We start from the raw sequence: 21,169 nt of genomic DNA, 5'->3' as shown, positions 1-21,169 counted from the left end.
TATGGTAGCTGCTGCAGATCAAGGTGATGGTGAACAGGTGTGAAGATCACAGCGCCGCAGCAGGTACAGCATAGACTCACGAGACTGAATAAACATGCATGGGAAATCACTTTATCTCACTTTTTAGTTCTTTTCTTGTTGTTTCTTGAGTCAACAACACATTACTCATCCTTATGTGACTTTAGCAACAAAAAGTATATTTGTGAGTCAAAAATAAAAGGAATTCTTGCAGTGAGGTCCAAGCAGCAAGTGTTTTGGACATGCTGGTCTGTCTTTTTAATGCCTTAACCCTAACACCTATTGACATCAATAGGCATTTTCCTGTAGATTTGTTTTTAACCTTGCGTCTATGTACGACATTTATATGTTTAGAAGGAAGGCAAAGATGTCTTTGCGTGTATTTTCAATTAAATATTTTTCAAAGGTTGTTGGGTTACCAAGCTAAACAAAATTTGCCTTTAAATTTAATGTTTTACAATATGTTGTCAGAGTTAATTTCAGCACAGCCTGGTTCGCTTAAGGTAAGTATATTTTTATTTTGCGTTTAGCTTGTGTAAGAATTGTGTAAAAATATTTGTTTTAGCTTTGAAAAAAAAAATCCTAATGACAGCCAGGAAAAAAAACAAACACGTTTTGGATTTCTCCAGCATACCCACAGGAGTGGTGGTGTCGTTACCGTTGTCTCTGACTGGACTTGTCAGCCTGGTAACCAAGTCCATGGAAGAGAAGCTTGTTTATTCCTGTGGCACTGACATATAATAACACTTTAGATGCCTTCACCACATAATGGGGTCTTGAGAAGTCATGCTGCTTATATTATGTTTTCCTGCGAGACCAGACTGACAGCTCAAGCATGAAGAGGTGATGGAGTTCAGCAACATTTCGTCTTGGAAAGGATACTTACTCACTCTCTCACATGAGCCCTTTTTGCATTTATAGCTTGCAAACTTGAAAAATAATAAGGTACATTCAGGCCAGAAAAAACTTCTTTAGAAAGTTTTTTTTTTTTTTTTTTTTAATAAAAACACTATTTCCTGTGAGAACTGCAGGAAACGGTTGTTCTTTATTTAGCTCTTATCTCAAGGTAAGTACTCAATATTCACAAGTGTAACAAGTGACCTTGTGTACAATGATAGTCTGGAAGTATGTGTACACAGATTGGTCAAACAAAGGAAGGCAGCCCCTTGGAACTGCCATTAGAAAGGGTAATGAACCGACACTAAGACCCAGACTCTGCTGAACCTCTATGAAATGAAGCAAACACAACTCAAATGTGACTTTATGACACTCGCTTGCAAGCTGTTACATCACTTCAGAGTACTTCTTGGTGGTGCAAATGCAAGAACAAAACGGCCTTAATCTTATTTAGTTCTTGGGAAAGTTCCCCTATGAATTGTCACCATCAATTAGTCTCCAGAACTGTTTTGCTTGCAGGAGTTTGTACTTAATCTTATAAGATTATAACAAGGGCGTCTAAACATGTCTTTACTCTTCTGAGTGTTATTCTTTTTCATTTTCTTTCATTCATACATCTCAATTTTTATTTCAATTTTAGACAAAAAAAAAAAATCAAAAGAAGCAAATCTTGCTTTTGATATTAGTCTTTTTTCTTATAGGTGGAATTTAACTGAGTACATGGTGAAACACTTTGAAGCTGCTCCTGCAGGTCAAAGCTGCTTGTCCTCATTTCCCATCCTGCAGGATGAAGGAGCAGGTGTTGATTAAACTGGAGGGGACTTCATGGAGGTGCTTATGCTGTTCACATCCTCACGTCATACAATGAAAAATGAATGGTTGCTCTCTTAAAAACTGGGGAGCTGTTCTTTGACCTCCATGTCCGCAGCTCTCACTGTGTGTGCATGAGTGAGTGTGGCTATATGTCAATGCAATGACATTGAGGAGAGCAGTATGGATCTGTATAAAGCAGAAAAAAGGAAGAAGCAGATCATTAACTGGTGGGCTCCCTGCCATTGCTGCATTACCGGCTCTTCAATCTCAAGGTAGGGTCTCAAGCCAAGGGTAAAGGTTCACTCACAGACCTATAACAATAGATGTCACATGAGTGTCTGCAGCATCAGTGTCACCAAAAAGCTTACTTTAGGTCAAGCTGTGTGAGGTGGCTTTGTTAGCTACAGGCCTTGTACGTGTTCAAAGCCAAAAATACCTAATTTCTGACAATAACATTGATAATAAACAAGATAAAAGGATTTCAAAACCATCCCATAGATAATTTCTTTGACAAAACAACATGAAGCAATCAACTGGTTCCCTTATATAGGAAATTTTTGACCAATCAGTATAATATGATTGATTTTGACTTTGTAAAGTGCCTCGAGATCACATGTTTCATGAATTGGCGCTATATAAATAAAGTGTAATTGAATTAATTGAATTAAATAAACTCAACGTTAAAAGTTGAACTTCCCGCGTAGAAGATTTATTGACATAACGCTTGTTTAGGGCAAAGAAGCTAACGCTGCTATGCCTATGGGCTCACTGATAACCCCCCTCCTGTGAGGGATGGACCATTTTTCCTTGGACTGGCAGTGACTAAAGGGAGGGCACAGAGCGGAAACACTGAAGGATTTTTATCTCATAGCAGGGTAAAAGGTAAAGCTTTGGCGTGAGATTTAAAATGATGAACTCAGCATTCAGCATTCTCAGAGGATAACGTTTGTCTGCTTTTTGAGCTCAATCTTGTAGAGTCATCGAGACTAGTAAGTACCAGAATCTCTATTTGAGTATTTTCAGATCCCCTGGCTCTCTGTATTCTCCTTTCTATCTACGACAAACCAGCTGGATGCGTCTGATCTCTGATTTGGTTCAGTCATCAAAAACCTGCAGTTATTCAGTCCGCTTTACAAAACAACAAAAAAATAATAACAAAACAACAAAAACAAGAATAAAAAAATAAAAGGAAAAAGAAAGTAGTGAGAGAAAGTACACAATGCCATCCCTGTTCCCTTTTCTCAAAATGTATCAGCCAGACGCTGGCGCAGCAGACGGACTGCAGGCTAGTTGTTGTACTAACATCATTATATGAGTTTTATTTGCTATGATGGTTTGTGAGGCATGCTACATTGTGCTATGATGTAAGCTTAGTTTTAGTCTCCTTGGAGCTGAGTATCATGCTAGTGCTAAGACACTGATTGGACAAACTCCTTATTTGATACCACTGGTGGACTGCCTGCTCGAGGGGGGTGGGTGGCTCCTCTCAATGTGTGTGTGTGTGTGTGTGTGTGTGTGTGTGCTTTCTGCCAAGAGAAAAGCTTGCAGTGAATTCCCCGGTGAACTGGATGAAAACAGAGCGTTCACTTATCTTCATCGAATCCCGATCTTTGAAATACATGTACACATCAGTCCGAGGGCTTATTCAACATCGTTAGGGGCTCCAGACAGTGTTCTAGGACACGCCAATCAACACAGCACCCTGACTTGATAGCTTGGCACGAGAGACGTTGCAACTGCCATCATTAATTCTTCCAAACTCACGCACACACGCATACATGCAGACATACTGCACCCATATGGACATATGTCAGGCGTCTTCCTCTTGTAATCAACTCCTGGGGCTCCAATTATAAAAAAGAATTATTCATTTGGAACTTTTCACCATATTCATTATCTCACCGAATTCCATACACCGCATCCTTCGCTGAATCTATGTGCCTTGATGAATAATGGCTGTTGTTTGAAACTGTTCACTGTTCCTAAATGTCATCATTAATCTGAACAAGTAGAAACATTGCCAGCTCATTTCTAAAGTGGGAGAATGTAAATGCGGTTTTGTCTCTGAAGAGCTTGTGTGCATGAGGAAACGGAGATCCAAATCTCTTCTATAACTTGCATTATTCCTTTGTATATTAGAGAAGTCTAAAAAGTGCAAGGGGAGGAGGAACATTTTTTTCTTTTTAGCTCTAAAGGCATGTATATAAAGGCCCTCAGAGCTGGGATGATCAGAGGGTGTGAGCCCAACAGATTCATCAGGGCTCTCTCCGCAGGGACGGGGCCTGAGCACCACGGAGATGAATAAAAATTCTGAGGGCCGAAAAAGAAATGAAATAATTTATTCCTGGAATGGAGTGGTGGTGCGCTAGAGACAGTGCGGGGAAGGGCAGGGGAATGGATCGAGGTTGCGTTCAGTGCGGCTCTGCACTTTTTCATATACCGATCAACACACTGGGAGGAAATTCAATTGCCATTTTCCCTTACTTTTTTATTCTCACACGAGGAAGTTGGAAGAAAAGAAAAAAAAGACATATACTCAGTTCATAAATGCATAGTGAATGCAAGGTGGAGGAAGTTACAGTTCAAAAGATCTATCTGTCTGTCCGTCCCTCTATCTATCTATCTATCTATCTATCTATCTATCTATCTATCTATCTATCTATCTATCTATCTATCTATCTATCTATCTATCTATCTATCTATCTATCTATCTATCTATCTATCTATCTATCTATCTATCTATCTATCTATACATACATACATACATACATACATACATACATACATACATACATACATACATACATACATACATACATACATGCATACACACACAAACACACACACACTTTTTTTTTTTAAAGATCAGTTGCCTCTCCGAGTTGTTACTTAGGGATCCGAGGGACAAACAACTAACAGCAATAAACATAAGAAAATGTAATTTTATTTTAAAGATGTACAATGAAACAGTATAGAGTTTCTTTTATTCAGCAAGATATTAATGAAACGGAGTCATCCTTTAGATGTTGCAGCATCAAACAGCACTTGTAAGGGAGCAGCACCTGCCTCATCCCTTGACAGTGAAGCAGCAGGGAGACTGGCCCATGATGGTCAGTGTAACTCCTTGGTCAGCAATAATGTCTATCTCCCAGTCAATATTCAATATCTGTGGTAACAGCAGTCAAAACAGCTGATGGGTGATGGTAGTTTGAACTCCATTACTGGTTTGGGCATTGTGGTTCCAGTTAGCTTGATAAACAACTGGTTCTAATTTCATTTAAAAGGTGCCATGACATCACTCTATAAACCATTTCATATAGTTGATATTGCTATATATGTTAATTCTCCAAATTATTTGTTGTAGCATGTTGTATAGTCAGGACAAGTGTCCCTCCTCAGTAAAAGGGTTGGGTATGTTAATGTTATGCACCTCTACCCAGTTGCCTTCACTCTGATTGGCTACAACCATATTTGGAAAACCGGTCAAACGCGCCCCCACACCCCTTCTCTCCTTTTTGCCCTATATAAATATATAACTGCATAGTCTTTACCATACACATGTTTCAAACGGGACAGTTATTACAGTTGGATGACTTGCTTCTGTTTATATTTTGGTGATGGAATAAGATGAGAGGAGAATCATAGTCCAAACCTTGGATTTTGGGACTATATCAAACAAAAGGGAAGTGAACCCACTGTACAGAAAACTGGGTTAACTTAGCATAAGTTAACCCAGGTTGCGAAGGTTGCATCTCTGACTACTGAAACATCTTCACCTGTCAACATAATCGTCTCAGCAACAAGAAGATGCAAACTACAGTGCAGAGTTAAAAAATGTCTAATAATGGTTTGCAATAATACACCCGACAGATAGAGCAGACTTGAGAGTTTGTTTTTATGCACAGATTTTCTATGACCTCAGAGAGATGACTGACACGTTCTTAGATATAAAACACATATCAAAAAACTTCTGCATTTCATTGCCAAATTATTATGGGGAGCTCAGCTGGAACACATTGATTTGGTTTCATGGAAACCGTTTGCCTTAGAACAAAGACCAAAGCTTGAATTACAGATGGTAACCCTTTTACACTCATGCATGACAAGCATGAAGTTTTAAGCTACTCTCTCTGTTACAGATTCCAGCCACTTATAAGAGTAAACTGAAGCTTTGCTTTGGTGCTGCATATATCCTTGCATCTCTGGACAAAGGTTGTAAGAACCATTTAATACAGTTAGAGGAAAGGCTTTTATTGAATTGGTTAAATAGGAACTAGTGAGTATTTCTTGATTTAAACAGCGCAGCATAACACCAAGTCCTTTTCTCCTCAAAGGCAAAAGCGACTGTTGTTTTTTTCTTTTACTAGAAACAGTTTGATTTTACCAACTGGCTCTACTCCATAGATCTGATTGGTTGAAGCCAGGCTATGACAGATGACCAACAGATGGCTCATCCAATAATTTGGCAAGCATTTTTTCAAAAAGTCTGTCCTTTTAAAACACTTTCTGGCAATTCTTCTCAGACGTCTCTTTGTAACAAACCTCTCGGCACAGGAGCTAACGTGTAACCTTCACCTGTGTGACCTTCACATTCACACGTATGACCTTCACACACCTTTGTAGTGAACATTGCATGATCAAATTTGGGTCAGAAATCCATCAAGCTTTTACTACATTGCAGAAAAAATAACTGTTGAACGTCTAACTCCACAGAAATTCCCAAATGGGTTTGTTTGTTTATCGAAATGCACACCAGATGGAGGGAATTGCCTGTCATACTGAGTGAAAACAACAGTCTTGGGCCCAGCCAGGGAAGGAGACAAAGACTTAACTATATCAAGGACAAAAAAAGTGGAAAAAACCCTGAATCCCAGAATGCACGGCATTCACCCATTTTCATGACAGCTCCCAGAGTGGAGGAGCCACAGCTCCAATCCTAGTGATATCATAGGGTTAAAAACACTGGACTCGCTCTCTTCTCTATGGCCACACCTCTCTGCAGTGTGTTATGGGGAGGACACGACCATGAGCTTTCTTGAGCTCGCTGGCTGAGCAAAAGACTGCTAAAGACTGATCTTTGAAGAATCCTTGTATGCAAAGTAAAGTACGGTCAGCTGCTAATGCTCAAAGCTCTGCTCATACTAAGAGGGTAACCACCATTAGTCCTGCTTTATTTATTACACAGCTCGTTTTGTTCGCGCTGCGATCAGTCGTAACAAGGCATCAGCACTCATACACACGTTAACATTTGTATTAGTGGTACTCAAAGCCCCAGTGTGTAAGATTTATATCTATCTAGTGGTGCGCTAAGTCAATTACAAACGTTCACTTAATTAATACTTAAAAAGCCACGTGTCATAAACGTGACAACGCAAACAAGTATGTCCACCATGTATTTGGTATGATCATCGTGTCAAATGCTTCTTGCCACTGTTGCTAAGTCTGCTTATTATCATCGACTTTGGGCTTGTCTTTTTTTCTAAAGTTGTTTGTAAATTCTGTGAGTCGCGTGTTGGGTTTTTTGTTTGTGAACGTGAAGTCACTTATTATAATAAACAACTATAAACAAGAGTTATAAAGAGACCTGCTCACACTGCTGTGCTACAGACAGCGCGACCATATCACTCCGCCCCTCCACGTGGACACTTAACAAACTAACAAACTATCCGTCTCTGCCGGGAGGACAGAGTAGTTCTGGATGTGACATCCTCTCGCCTGCCCTCAGACGGCCAAATTATTAGACCCTATCCATTTTAAGCTGCAATCTTCGTAGCTCATCACATCCTGTGATAGTTAACACAGTATTAAGAATCAGTTGTCCATTTGTTGATAATTACCTTTGGAACTTAAAAATGGTTGTTCATAGCGAAACCAAACCTATTGCTATACAACAATGGATAGTGATCATAATGCCAGCCATCAAAAGCTGCGGGGAAGAAAGAGAGGCTCAGTTTCAGATTCAGCAAGTCTGTCACCACCCCTCTGAGATTTTCAGACACATTAAGCTGTCAAAGTCTGCATGTTTTTGCTCATATTCAAAATAGCAATCAAAATAACAACACTATGACTTAGTTTTAGACTGTATTATGCCTTTACTAGGTTGTTGGACTCCTTTTAGTTTCTAAATTTAAAGTTTCAGTATTATGTTCTGAACAGTTACCACCTGAGGCACTGAGTGAGTAACACACACTTTCTACTAAACCTGTTTCTCCAGCCACTCCCTTTCTCTATGGCACTTTTTTTTTTTAGTAAAATTCAAACCGTTTCCAGGAAGTACATACACTGGTCTGCTATTTAAAAGAACTACCGGTAAATATAGCATTGAACCAGAAAAAAACAACAACACAGCAAGAAAAAAAAAAAAAAAACTCCAGTGTGAGCATACATTTGTTATAGGTTGTACTTTTCAGAGAAATGAGAAACAAGGCTTGTAAACAGGTTACCTAAAAGATGTGGAGTTTGGATCTTTTCATGAGTACATAAATGCAAAATAGTAGCATTTATTTCTATGTTAAATAGCTGTCTCAGTGACAGAATATAGGAATCCAATACATGTTTGCATACACTTATCATGAGTATGACTGTAATATCAAGTTTTAGCTTTTAATAATTATGTCAACCGTTCTTTTTAGGCTGTTCTGACAACTACCAAATTCAATTTTAAATTTGTTAAAAAAAATGAAAAAGTAAAAATTTGGTGTTTTAAATTTCGCAAATCTACACAGGATAAAAACCAAACAGATATGCTCAAATATATTATACACCATACAAAACTATTTATATGGATATTCTTTATAGGCAACAACAGTTTCCTAACATGATTTACTGGTAGAATCTAAAGATACTTTTGTAAAAAAGCCACAGTGAAATTAATCCTATGCTGACATGGACAGAAAGCCCCCCCCCCCACACCCCCCCAAAACATGACTCAGAATGCAGGATCAAAGCCAGATTAAAGTATACAAACACACACAGGGATAAAGAAGGATAATTTTTTGAGACATGTCTTGACGGCCGATGAAACTAAAATTAATGCCATAATGATCATTGTTACATTCAGAGGAAAAAGTGGGAAGATTGCAAGCCTGAGAACATCCAACACATTCTCACTCCCTACACGTCATATATTGATGCCTGGTCAGGTTTTCTCAGCGTCACAACTTGACGCACGGGGGATGCTCTTCTCGTTATTATTTGATGTGCAGGGTGCCCTCATAGAATATTATAGCAACTCAGCCTACATTAAATATTTAAGCAAAACAACTGTGTTTACATGCATTTTAAATACATTTCTAATGAGATGTATGTATATTATTTTCATAATCTTCGTTCAGGGAAGGTAGACAATCATTCATTAGTTCAGCCAAAGATTTTAATGTGTTCTGTCTCAGAAAGACGGGAGGAAGTGACGTTTCTGACCTACTCTGAGATTCCGGTCCACAACAAACAACTTTACACAAAAATTGGCAGTTATATGCATTTTGATGACATCTATAGTGAAAGTTATGCATGGTATATTTATAATCTTCGTTCAGGGAAGGGAGACAACGTTTCCTTTATTAGTTTCACCGAGGATTTTTAAGTATATTCTCAGAAAGACGTGAGACGGCTATGATCTTTGCCATTGCCAATGACGTAGCCTAAATGTCATTTAGTTATAGTTTCTACAAGAAGGGACAGAGCAGACTGGATATCTTGAAGAAGCTTTGGTCAGTGTCTGTAGCAAAATGCTGCAGATATTTTCTGTTGTGTAGTGTGTTATCTATTCTGCCATTATCTGTGGGGGTAGCATCAGATGCAATTGACTTTAAGCATCAGATTAACTGATTTGAAGAAAGCTTGTTGAGCTTCTTCAAAATAGAAAGCCGGCTCAGTTCTGGGCACTCCTCTAGAACATCTGGAGATGATTTTACAAGGAAGTATTCTTCATAAAACGAAGTACGTTACGGACAACCCTGAGCATCCTTTTCATCCAACACATTCTCACTCCCTGCACGGTCCACCATGCGTCAACTTGTGACGCTGAGGGAACCTGACCAAGCGTCAATATATGATGAGCAGGGAGTGAGGATGTGTTGGAACATCATATCTATTGTGAAGTAGGGCGGTGGCAGCATCATGTGGTCAGGGTATTCTGTGGTCAGGGTATTCTGCTTGGTAGCTTAAGGACAACAAAGTCAATGTTTTGGAGTGGCCATCACAAAGCTCTCATGTCAGTCCCATTCAAATGTTGTGGGTTGTGCCAAAAAGGTGTGTGTGAGCAAGGTGGCCTACAAACAGGACTCACTTACACCAGTTCTGTCTGGAGGAATGCTACAAAACTCCAGTTTTCTGTTTTCAGTTCGGACACAAACGGTTCAAGCCTGAGTGGTACAGATGGATTCTCATGTGTTTTTAAATGCACAAATACTGCGAAAATTCATCTAGCAGGCAAGGTTATATAAATTCAGCCCAGGTTTAGCCTAAATGTAAAATTTTGACTATGTGTGAATTAGAGAACATCTCACAATAAATATAAACTTGTGCTTCCAATTCCTGGCTTTTTAACACCGTATTAAAGTTGTAGGTGGTATAACCAAGACATCCCTACTCACATTTCAGCTTCAGTGAGGTGCTGTTTCCAGCCATCTACCAGTCTGATGTCAGTCTGAGGAAGGTTTCCGCCGCTCCTCACTTGCAGCTATCAAATATTTGATTCTTGCATTTACACTCTGTTGCAAGTCATCCCACACCATCTCAGTCAGATTAAGGTTCGGGCTTTGAGCTTTTGAATCCTTGGTGGATTTACTGGTGTGTAATTTTCATGTTACAGGGTCAGCTCTGCTTCAGCTTTCATTTTACACAGATTGTCTCATATTTTTGATTTTTTTCTTTGATTTTAGTATTCATGATAGATTCAATTATGGTGAGCTGGCCAGATCTTGCTGAAGCAAAGCATCCCCAAACCATTACACTTCAGCTTCCATGCTTTCTAATTAGTTTAAAGTTTTCTTCAAATTAGTTATTCTGTTTTCTATATTGTTTGTATATTGTTTCCATCAGATCTTCACTTTGGTGTTTGTGTTTCATAGAGCAAATGTTTCCTTCTTGCAGACCTTGCATTGAAAGGTAAACATCTCTTGTCCCTTTCTGATTGTACAAGCATGCACTTTCATTTCAAAGGTCGTCTGAAGTTAATATCATGACATTTTAGGAGATTTGAAGACATAATTTGGCGCCTTGCAACCTACTTTATTGGGGTATTTGATTGGACGGTCAAACCTGGGAATTTAAACAGTTGTTTTAAATGTTTTCCACTTCTCGACTACTTTCCGTACAGTGAAATGGTTGATGTAAAATTGTTTTGAGCCCTCAAGTTCATAAGCCGCTACAATCTTCTTTCTGTCATGATCTGTGTTGTTCTGCTGTCTGCCACATTACAACGTCGACCACGCCTCCTGGATTTCTCTGCCTTGCCTAGCCCTTGTCAGACTTTTACCAAGCTTCTGATATGTAAACCTCGGTTGTTTGGTTAGTGGCTTTTATTTTGAGTCTTTTAACAATGCTAGACTCTTCTGCAGCCACTAACCTGTGTACTCCCTTTCCAGTGGTTCCTGCTCATGCCTCCACGAGTTTCCTGTGTGTCACCCGTTTATTCTTCAAATAAATATGTTAAAATGCTGTTTTTGTCTGGCTAAAGTTTCCGGTCTTCTCTCTGGCTCTTTTTATTCTGAAAGCCTCAAACTGCTTTTTCGATCCCACCATGGTTCTTACTTTCATTTCAACAGCCAGGAGCATACCGAGCTAAATTAGTGGTAAATAGGGCAGATCTCCCCCAAATTGTAAAAATGTTCTGAAAGTGTACATGATGTAATAGCAGTGTGTGATTTTTAGTCATTGAGATTGATAGTCGGGGTGTCCTAATTTATACCTCATCAGAAATAGCTTTTATTTCATTACTTTTACTTAAAGATTTAAATGGTATTTTCATTAGATTGCATATTTTATTGTCAAGGGCAGGAGAGATTCTGCTCTCCTGCCTGTCAGATCATTGTCCTCTTTCTCCCTCAGTCTAACTTTCCACTTCCCAGCGGTGCTAAATTGCTCCATCTGCTGTCCCTTCAGTTTCTTCATCTATTTAGTCAGCCAGTCTAGTCATACTCAGTGTCAGGTACTTCATTATGCTGCCCTGTTCTAGTCTTTTTGATTTGCTTTTTTCTATAAACTTCCACCTACTCAACATGTGACTCCCAGATGCTCCACCTGAAAAAACCTGACATTTATGTGTGTCAGGGTTGAGTTTTGACTTAGCCTTTTGTTTCTTAATAGTTTCCAGTGATTTCTCCTTGTTTGGGTTTTAGTTATGATTTGACTTTATTTTCTGTGAGTTTTCAGCTCCTTCTTCCTCTCACTTAGCTTTCCCTTCACTCCCTCTGCAGTCAGTCACACATGTTAGTCATTAATCAGTCAGACTCATTTGACCTGCCAGCCTCCCTACTTAAGCCTCCCTCTATTGTCACTCCTCTGCCGGTTTGTCATCAAGCAACAACTACTTCTTGCCTGTCTACCTGAGCTTTCGCTGCTTGCTGCTGGAACCCTGCCACCTCTGTTTCGCTTATACCTCAGCTTACCATTGATGATTCCAGTCTCATCGGTGCAACCATTCCGTTTAGACTCTATTTGCAAGTATTCACCTTACCTAGCGATTTAATCCGGTTGTGACTCTGACCAGCTAGGTTCCCTCACTGCCGTGCTGTGGATTCTCTGTCGCCCTGTGGGTTCCCTGCTGTGCTGGGGATCCTGCTGCTGTGCTCTGGTTTTCTCTCTGCTGTGCTGTGGATCCTGCTCTGGTCTCCAAGAACTCTGGTCCGGGCCGTCAGCTCCTGCCTTCATCTACACTCCTATTCCAGTTTAATCCTGCCTTTCTGGTTTCATCATCCACCATCCCATCTACCCTTCAATGAAAACTCTCAATTTTAGTCCCGTGTGTGTGGTTCTGATTTCATCAAAGACAAATCGTGACAATTTGTATTACATTATTTATTTTTTTGGTATTGCCAAAATGTGCATAAAATATAGAAATCTCCAATTACTTTTGAAAAATACTTTGGCTTTCATAAGGGTAAGTAGTGGTTGGCGCATCACCTCACTTGTGCTCTGCCGCTGTGGTGTTTGCAGTTTTTGTGTGCTCAATCTGCATCTGCTCAAATCTGGTTCTGTCAGCAAGCCCTGGTCTATCTCTGCATTGAACATTTCCAGTAAACCCCCTTTAAAACATACTGTGTCTTGGCTGGATTTCGGGTTCACACCTACAAATGTGACAAAAATAACCAGCTCTGTTGATAATTACCTTTGGGACTTAATAATAGTTGTTCATAGTGAAACCAAACCTATTGCTGAACAATAATGGATGGCAACCATCATACCATCCTCCAAATATTGCAAGACAAGTTCAATTTCAGATTTAGTTTCAGATTCAGCAAGTCTGACACCATGCCATGTGATTTTCAAACACCATTAATCTGTGAAAGTCTGCATGTTTATACGCATATTCAAAATACCAATAAAATAACACCCTAAGTTAGTTTTAGTCTTTACGCCATTGTTAGGTTGTTGGACTTCTTGGAGTTTACAAAGTGTCAACGTTTCAATATTACGTTCTGAACAGCCACCACCACAGGCACTGAGTGAGTAACAAACACTTTGTCCTAAACCTGTTTCTCCAGCCACTCCCTTCCTCTATGCATGGCACTTTCTTTTTTAGAAAATTCAAATTGTTTCCTGGAAATACATACACTAGTCCAATATTTTAAATAACTACAGTCAAATATGCCATTGGACCAGAAATAAACCCTCAGTTAATGTGAAGAGAAAAAAAAAACTCCTCTGTGAGCATTCATTTGATAGTCTTGTTGGTACAGAAAGTGTTAAGTGGTTTCTAGATATGTTTTAATTTTTTTGCCTTTATGTAAGCCTGCAAGCAGGCCACTTACAAGATGTGGAGTTTGGATCTTTTCATGAGCACATAAATACAAAGTAGTAGCATTTATGTGTATGTTAAATACCTGCCTCAGTGGCAGAATATAGGAGTACAAAACAAGTTTGCATTCGCTTATAATGGGCATGGCTGTAATATTAACCTTAGCTTTTAATAATTTACACCAACATTTTTTTTTCAGCTGGACTGACAACAACCAACTTCAATAAATAAAAAAACAACAATTTGGTTGTCAGGTTTGGAATTTTGTAACGTTTCAATGGTCTGTCAGTAGTTGAATTTCTTTTTGTATTGTTAAAATTCCAATTACTTAAAAATAATACTCAGACTTTTATAGGCTGTACTGTTTTTTGAGTTTTATTTCATTACCTTCTACCTCTCTGAACTAAATTAAACAATAGCTCTTAAGAACAGCATTTTCTTAATACAATGCTAAAGTATGAGTAGGTCAGATTTTTATTTATTATTCGTATCAGTATGCCCACATTTTTTAAATATTGCTGCCTCCTCTGGTTAAAAACACAACTACAATCATAGAAATAAAAAACAAAACATGGAAAAAAAACAAAGTGAAATCATTATGCAGTAAATACCAACTTTATCTCCACTCTGTGTGTCTGTATACATTTTATAGCTGTACATTGTATGCTTGTGTGATATGTGTAAAACAGTAAGAATAAAATAAAAACAACTGTAAGGTTGGGAGCTCAGAGCTAAACAAAGGAAGAAAGAAGAAAAACCAAGTAACACCATATTCCACCATTTATCAAAAAAACAGGAAGCAATGTACCTGAATCCTGCATCCAGCATTTCCTAATAACAAAAGAAAATGTTTCCACACTGTAAATATCAAGTAAGCGCTCTCAGACAATGCAAACCTTTGTATGCTACAAAAGCATGTCCATAAGTACTATGAAGTAAATACAGTGAGGACGCATACCATCACATGCTTCATAAACTCTAGTGTCGCCACTCTAGTATCTCCATAGGTTTCAAGCCAAGCAGAGAAAGGAGGGAAGGGGGAAGAGCGTGTGATGATGAATTGATTGATGAATGCAAATGAAGATGAATGCATGTGGCAAATACAGATAACAAGAGGAATATGAAGCGCACAGCAGCTGGTTTCACCGTTTCGCTGTGGCAGAAAATATGAATAGCTGATGTGTATCTAGCCTATTAATACCACTGCAGCAACAGCAAAGGCATCACTAAACTAGATACGGCTACCTTATCACAAATCATTTGACATGGGAACAGAGGGCCGCCAGTCGCTCTGTACCACCTGGAACTTTATCATTGGCACGTGGAAAGCGGATTGGCTTTAGCGCCTTACATCCCAACTTTTATTGCCATATGGACCGAGTCCTAAAACTGACCATAGAGCAGTGCACAAGTAGAGTAACGAGATACCACTTATGTTTGTCCTCAGGGCACCATCACTCCATCACAAAACATTCAGATTGGTAATAACCAGGTGGAAGAAACTGTGTGTGTGTGTGTGTGTGTGTGTGTGTGTGTGTGTGTGTGTGTGTGTGTGTGTGTGTATTTCCCATAAATATTTCAAGTGTTGGACCCCTTGGGGCTCTAGGTGTTTCTGATCCTGTAAGTAGGCAGCATCAGAAATGTTTCTTTCTTTGTAGTTATTAGTTATTAGTCGATTAGATTTCGTTGATTAGATTTTACGAGTGAGTTATTGTTAATCTTTCTATTTTAAAGTGTTAATATTATACATTGATTCAAAAATTATTTAAGATTCTAAGAAATATACTGAAATCATCTACTTTTTCTTTTGAAATATAATAGAGATTGCTCTAATGGAAGAAAAAGAATCGTCCACATCATCAAGATTTCTTTAGGGGATGTGAGACTTATGACTGTTAAAATAGTTATCTATCCATCTGTCTTCTGTTTATCCAAGATCAGGTTGCATGTGCAACAGGTCCAGGAGAGAACTCCAGACATCCCTTTCCCCAGCAACATCCTCCAGTTCATTTAGGGGTATGCCAAGGTACCCCCAGGCCACACGCAGCCCCTCCAATGGGGATCTTCCCCAGGGTCTTCTCTGAGTGAGATGTGCCTGAACCACCTCAACTAACTCCTTTAGATGCAGAGGAGCAGCAGCTCTACTTTGAGCTCCACCCAGATACTGGACCTCCTTACCCTTTCTAAAGGTTCTTTTTTGCCATAACCCGTCTCTCATGGCCACAGGTAAGGGTCGTAACATAGAGCTGTAAATCAAGAGCTTTGCTCTTTGGCTCAGCACTTTTATTGCCACAAAAGAGTGGAGTAGAATTTGCACTACTGCAGACAAAGCCCCAATCCATCTGTCTCATCCATCCCACAATCACTTATGAATAAGACACCAAGACACCTAAACTCCTTCACTTGAGACAGAGACTGACACCCAACCCAGAGGGAAAGGCCAGCTTTTTCTGGTCAAGAGCTATGGTCCCAAACTTAGAAGAGCTGGCTCTCATTCTGGCTGCTTAGCACTCAGGAGTAAACTACTCCAGAAGCCAACAGAACCACCCAAACCAGGCACCCTCCTCCCCATAAATATGCCTTGAGCTCCACCAACAGGATTGCTGATCAGGTGTAGCCCTTGCAGAGTCTAAGACACACTGGGAGCAACTCGACTTTGCTCCAAGAATGCGGATGAAGCTCTTGCTTTGGGCATGCAAGGATTAGATATCCCTCCAGATATCCAATACTTCTGCTATACCCCACAATATACCTCAAGGGATACGGTTGTAAGCCTACTCCAGGTCCACAATTCTGTGAGGTTAAAGATCTGGTTCAATGCTTAAAGACCAGAACAAAGGCAACATTGTTCCTCCTGGATCCAAGGATCAACTATCAGCCGGAGCCTACTCTCCAAAACCCCAAAGTAGGCTTTCCCTGGGAGGCTGAGAAGTGTAATCCCTTAATAATTGGATCATCTGATTGCCACCACAACAGGCACAATAAACTTCAGGCCAGAGCTCCTTGAAGCCACAATGAAGGTCCTGAACATGGTCCACTCAGATTCCATGTCCTCATTGTCATTTGAGAAATGAGAGAAATGTTCCTGGAGGTGTGAATTGTAGAACATTCCAAAAGATTCCTCTGCCAGACTTCCCTGGCGCACCCTCATTAAAACTAAATATTGAAATAGTTAAAGTAGTGACTGTACCTGATTGCTTAGTGCTCCGAGCACGAGTGTGTTCTATCTGAAGGTTTAATAGTCACAAATAGACATTCTTCCTTTTTATTTTTACTGTAAGTTTGAGATTTCTTTCCCCCTGGGTTAGTATTAAAATTTCAGTTTTACTGTTTAAAGTTTAGTCTAAGTAGAAACTGATAGTTTTTTACCGTGAATTATCTACAATAATTAGGATACCTAACCTGACTCTCGCCAGATGGATTTCGTTTCGCAGAGCTCTCCACATCCATCTGGGATTGTTCCATTGGAGATGTATTTCAAAAGGAGGGGCCTTATCAAAATCCTTGGATAAGCCACTTGACTTTCATCTTTATTCACGTTCTACTTCAACCACTCACATCGAAACCAATATCGAAACCGAAACCATCGTTTCCACTAACAAAAGCCTTCAAATCTGTTCTCTGGGGTTCTTTTAAAGAATTAATTGGACAACACTGATGAAATAGCAGCATAAATGTTACTGCTCCAGGACAACGGCTGGACCGAGTAAATACCTCTTGCTGCGTTAAACTTTTTTAAACTCCATAATAATACACTTAAATCGGGGACATTTCTGGGACAGCTTTTGCTGGGGACAGGTCATCCAAAACGGGCACTCAGGGATGTTTGGACACCCTTACTTCCTCGTTGCGACCCTCCATTGTTGTCTGAATCCAAACAGTTGTTTCTCTGATACGTCACATCTATGGAAATCCAGCTCCGCGATCCTGATTGGATCATCCATTTTATGTGGTATTGAAATCCCTCCCAATGGCAGCGAGTCCAGATGGATGTGTGGAGCTGTGTGGAGCTTGGCGGAACGACATCCATCTAGCTAGAGTCGGGTTAGAGGATACTTTCTCTGCAAATAATTTCTGCTGATTTTTAGAACTGGTTTCTTTTAGTAATGTAAGCACCATAAATAATTTTTTGTTTTCTTTTAATACAATGGATAGAAAAATCACCTGTGAAAAATACACAAAAGCTGTTTTTTTTTCTTTAAAGAAAGGATTTAGTGTATCTGTCTGCCCGCACACATTTACATGCTTTGTGATTATTGTAATAATGTTTCAAAGCCTTATGCAGAGGACTCAGTATTGATGAATTGTTAGGTAATAAGATGATTTGATTTCAATCAGACAAACATTTTGAAATGGGATGTTTGTATGTATATATATTCAATATGTCTGTTGGTTCTATAATGTTTTTAAAGAGCTCTAGAAATAAAACAGTATGTTTTTGGAGTGTTTAAAGCAACAAACCTTCTAATACTTATTACAGGGATGTGGGGGTTTTGTGTTTGTGTATTGTGTTTTCTTCCCCCTTTCTCTCTAGAGCAGCAAGGTTACCTGATGGGTGGAGCTGTGCTGCAGAGCCTGGTGCACCTGCAGTTAATTAGCCTCATCACTGGAGCTTAGAAGGAGCTGGCTGTCGATAATTCAACACCTGTGTGTCAATCTTAGTGGTAACTTTTGCCCCTTGCTCTTTGAATGATTTATCCTTGCTTTGTTCAAGTTAACTTTGTTCTGTGCTCTTTTTCAAAAAGTTTCCTTCTGGAAAGCTTCCTGTACACCTCCTCTCAGAGAAGATTCTAGATCTCCTAGGGGAAAAAAAAAACTCTCTTTGCAATACCCTCATGGTTCTGAAGTTCCACAAAACAACAACCACAAGGCTCCCGAACGTCTCACTGAAATCGAAGTACTCCACTGACCAATCTACCCGGACACTGCCCGTCCCACCTCGGCTCCTCTACCTCCTCCAACATCAGTAAGGTTAACCTATATTTCAACATACTTCCTCCTTGACTATTATTGTCTGCTTGGCTCACTGCTTAAATAACAGGATGGATTTTTTACAGTCATAAGTAGACAGTAAGAGGGTACACCAGAAAATAAGGCACTGCTGTCCTTTAGCTTGCACCGCAATATGTCTTGATTCAGCTCCAACCCACATCTGGATACCGCAGTGTATATGAGAAATACATGGGAAGTGATGGAAGTAGTGGAAAACTGCCACCCATTGGCCAGTAGCTCATCACCATGGAGACTGATTGCAAGCTAATGTACAGACATTGTCGACTGGAAACTCGCACAGATTTCTTGAGCCGGTCCCCCTGCTGTTGAGCATCGAGTGATATGACAGCTGCTCTTCCATCTCCTACCAATGAAGGAAGACTTTACCGAGCTTCTCCAGAGAAAATAAATTCTATTTAGGTTTTTTATTTTTGTAAATGCATATGGAATTGTAATGAATTACTATTTACTCACTGTTATTTTGAACATAATAAAAGCCAAATGGAAACATTTTAGTGCCTAACATCAGTTCTTGATAAAATCTCGTTTGAGATCAATTTCTGGTAATACATTTTCTTTTATTTTTATCTAACAAGAGTTGCTATATTTTTTCCCCCTGCAAACAAACTGTAGCTGTGTGAAACCCTTGCAGTTTTCTGTGAGATTTTATCTATTTGCTTAGATAAGTTTTTACCTATTGAGCAGTCCACTGTAGGTAAATTCTGCTCTGAGGCTGCAGACAGACTTTTTCTTCTTCTGACAGGTTCTGCTGCACAGTAAAACATTTCACCACAACTCCAGACTGTTAAATCTGCTATATCTTGATGACAGTTTTTTACAGTTAATTTGGGGGTTTGATTTGCCTTTAAAACAATCCTCCTGGCAGTTTATTTATTTTTATACTTGTAAACCGCAGAATCAGCTACCCTGACAAGCTTTGCATTGCATCTTTCTGCTTGTTGGTCATTATTTAATTAGCAGAATGCTAAGCATCTCGTTAGAGAACCTCATGGCTGCTGGTGGTTGGCACAGTTTTAGTTTTTATAGCTTTAAAATTTGCTTCACTCTATCTTTCCTAATAATTGTACACAACCAATAGCCTTAAGTTAATTAAGGCCTGATCTTAGTGGGTAGCCAAACTTTCTAAACACTGCTTCTTTCCCTATTTTATCTTACTTCAAAACTAGAGAATTTATAATAGATACACTGATTGTGCTTATTTTTTATTTTATTTTAGCTTAGGTTATCAGCTGGTGCAAATCATCTTGAAATATTCCTAGTGTATGTAGATGAATCCTGAATTATCCTGGATACCTTAGTTTCTTAGCCAATTAATATTTAACTATTTCCGTAAAAGTACAGCTTTTTCATGTACTTTAACAGCTGCTAGGTGGAAAAACTACTCAATCTAGGTTATTTTGTTAACCCATCCATAGTTGACACGTGGAACGATATAAGCCTGGGCCTAACCCAGCCTGGGCCAAACACAATTTAACCCCTAAGCCAACAGGGTTAGGTTATGGGTCTGATCCAGCACACTGGGTTAAATATTCAACTCCAAAAATGGGGTAAAAATACCAGTATCAAATATGATCATTATAAATGACTTGAATTAAATGAATAACTCTTAATCTGGATTTGTAAATCAATAAAAACTTGCATGTTTTTATTTTGTGGGAGACCACCAAAGTACCAACAGATGACCAATGACCAATTCTTTAAATCAGCTGTGAATGCTAACAAAGATAGCACTTTTTTTTTGCACAGACTACTTAGCAGATATAAGGCCAAGGTTATATTAATTAAATAAACTTGTCCTCTATGTGAGTCATTCAAACAATCCAGTGGCATAACATTAATATACATCTCAGCCATTCATGTTTCATCCAATGAGATGTTAAGCATATTTATTTTGTTACATATATTATGAAACATGAGCCCGCGGTGTAGTGGATTAAGTCTATGGCTTTAATTTGGGGGATCTGAGTTTGGATCCAGGTTTCATCAATAGGGCATCTGGCATGAAAATGCTGCCAAGTCTGTGGGCAAATTGTAATTACTTGCTGTGCCGACCCCAAACTGAGGGAGCAGCCTAAAGGACACTCGCATATATTATGAAATAAATTATTAAGAATTTAAATGACATTGTACAAAAAGAACACCGGCCAACCCTCCGCCAGCAGGTATTCCAGGTGAACATTAACTTGGCCAACCAGATTACCAGCCATATTATCAATCTGGGACTGCTCCCATTGAATGCGTTTGGTGAAAGGAGGGCCATTCAGCAGAACTCTCCGAGGTGATTGGGCAAAGCCACACCTAGTGCCCGCCTACCAAAGGTTGGTTTTAGCCAATCACGGTGTCAAATTAAAACGTAAGCAGCAGGCTCTATGAAAAACCACAACAAGGTAAGCTCTTTTTGCTGTTCTACTATCAAAGAAGAAATGTTCTTACAAAATAAATGTGATAACATAACAGCTATAACAGCTA

The sequence above is a fragment of the Fundulus heteroclitus genome, chromosome 3 (assembly GCF_011125445.2).
Source record: "Fundulus heteroclitus isolate FHET01 chromosome 3, MU-UCD_Fhet_4.1, whole genome shotgun sequence".
Taxonomy (NCBI): Eukaryota; Metazoa; Chordata; class Actinopteri; order Cyprinodontiformes; family Fundulidae; genus Fundulus; species Fundulus heteroclitus.
The sequence above is the reverse complement of the archived record's forward strand: the minus strand, read 5'-3'. Positions refer to the sequence as shown.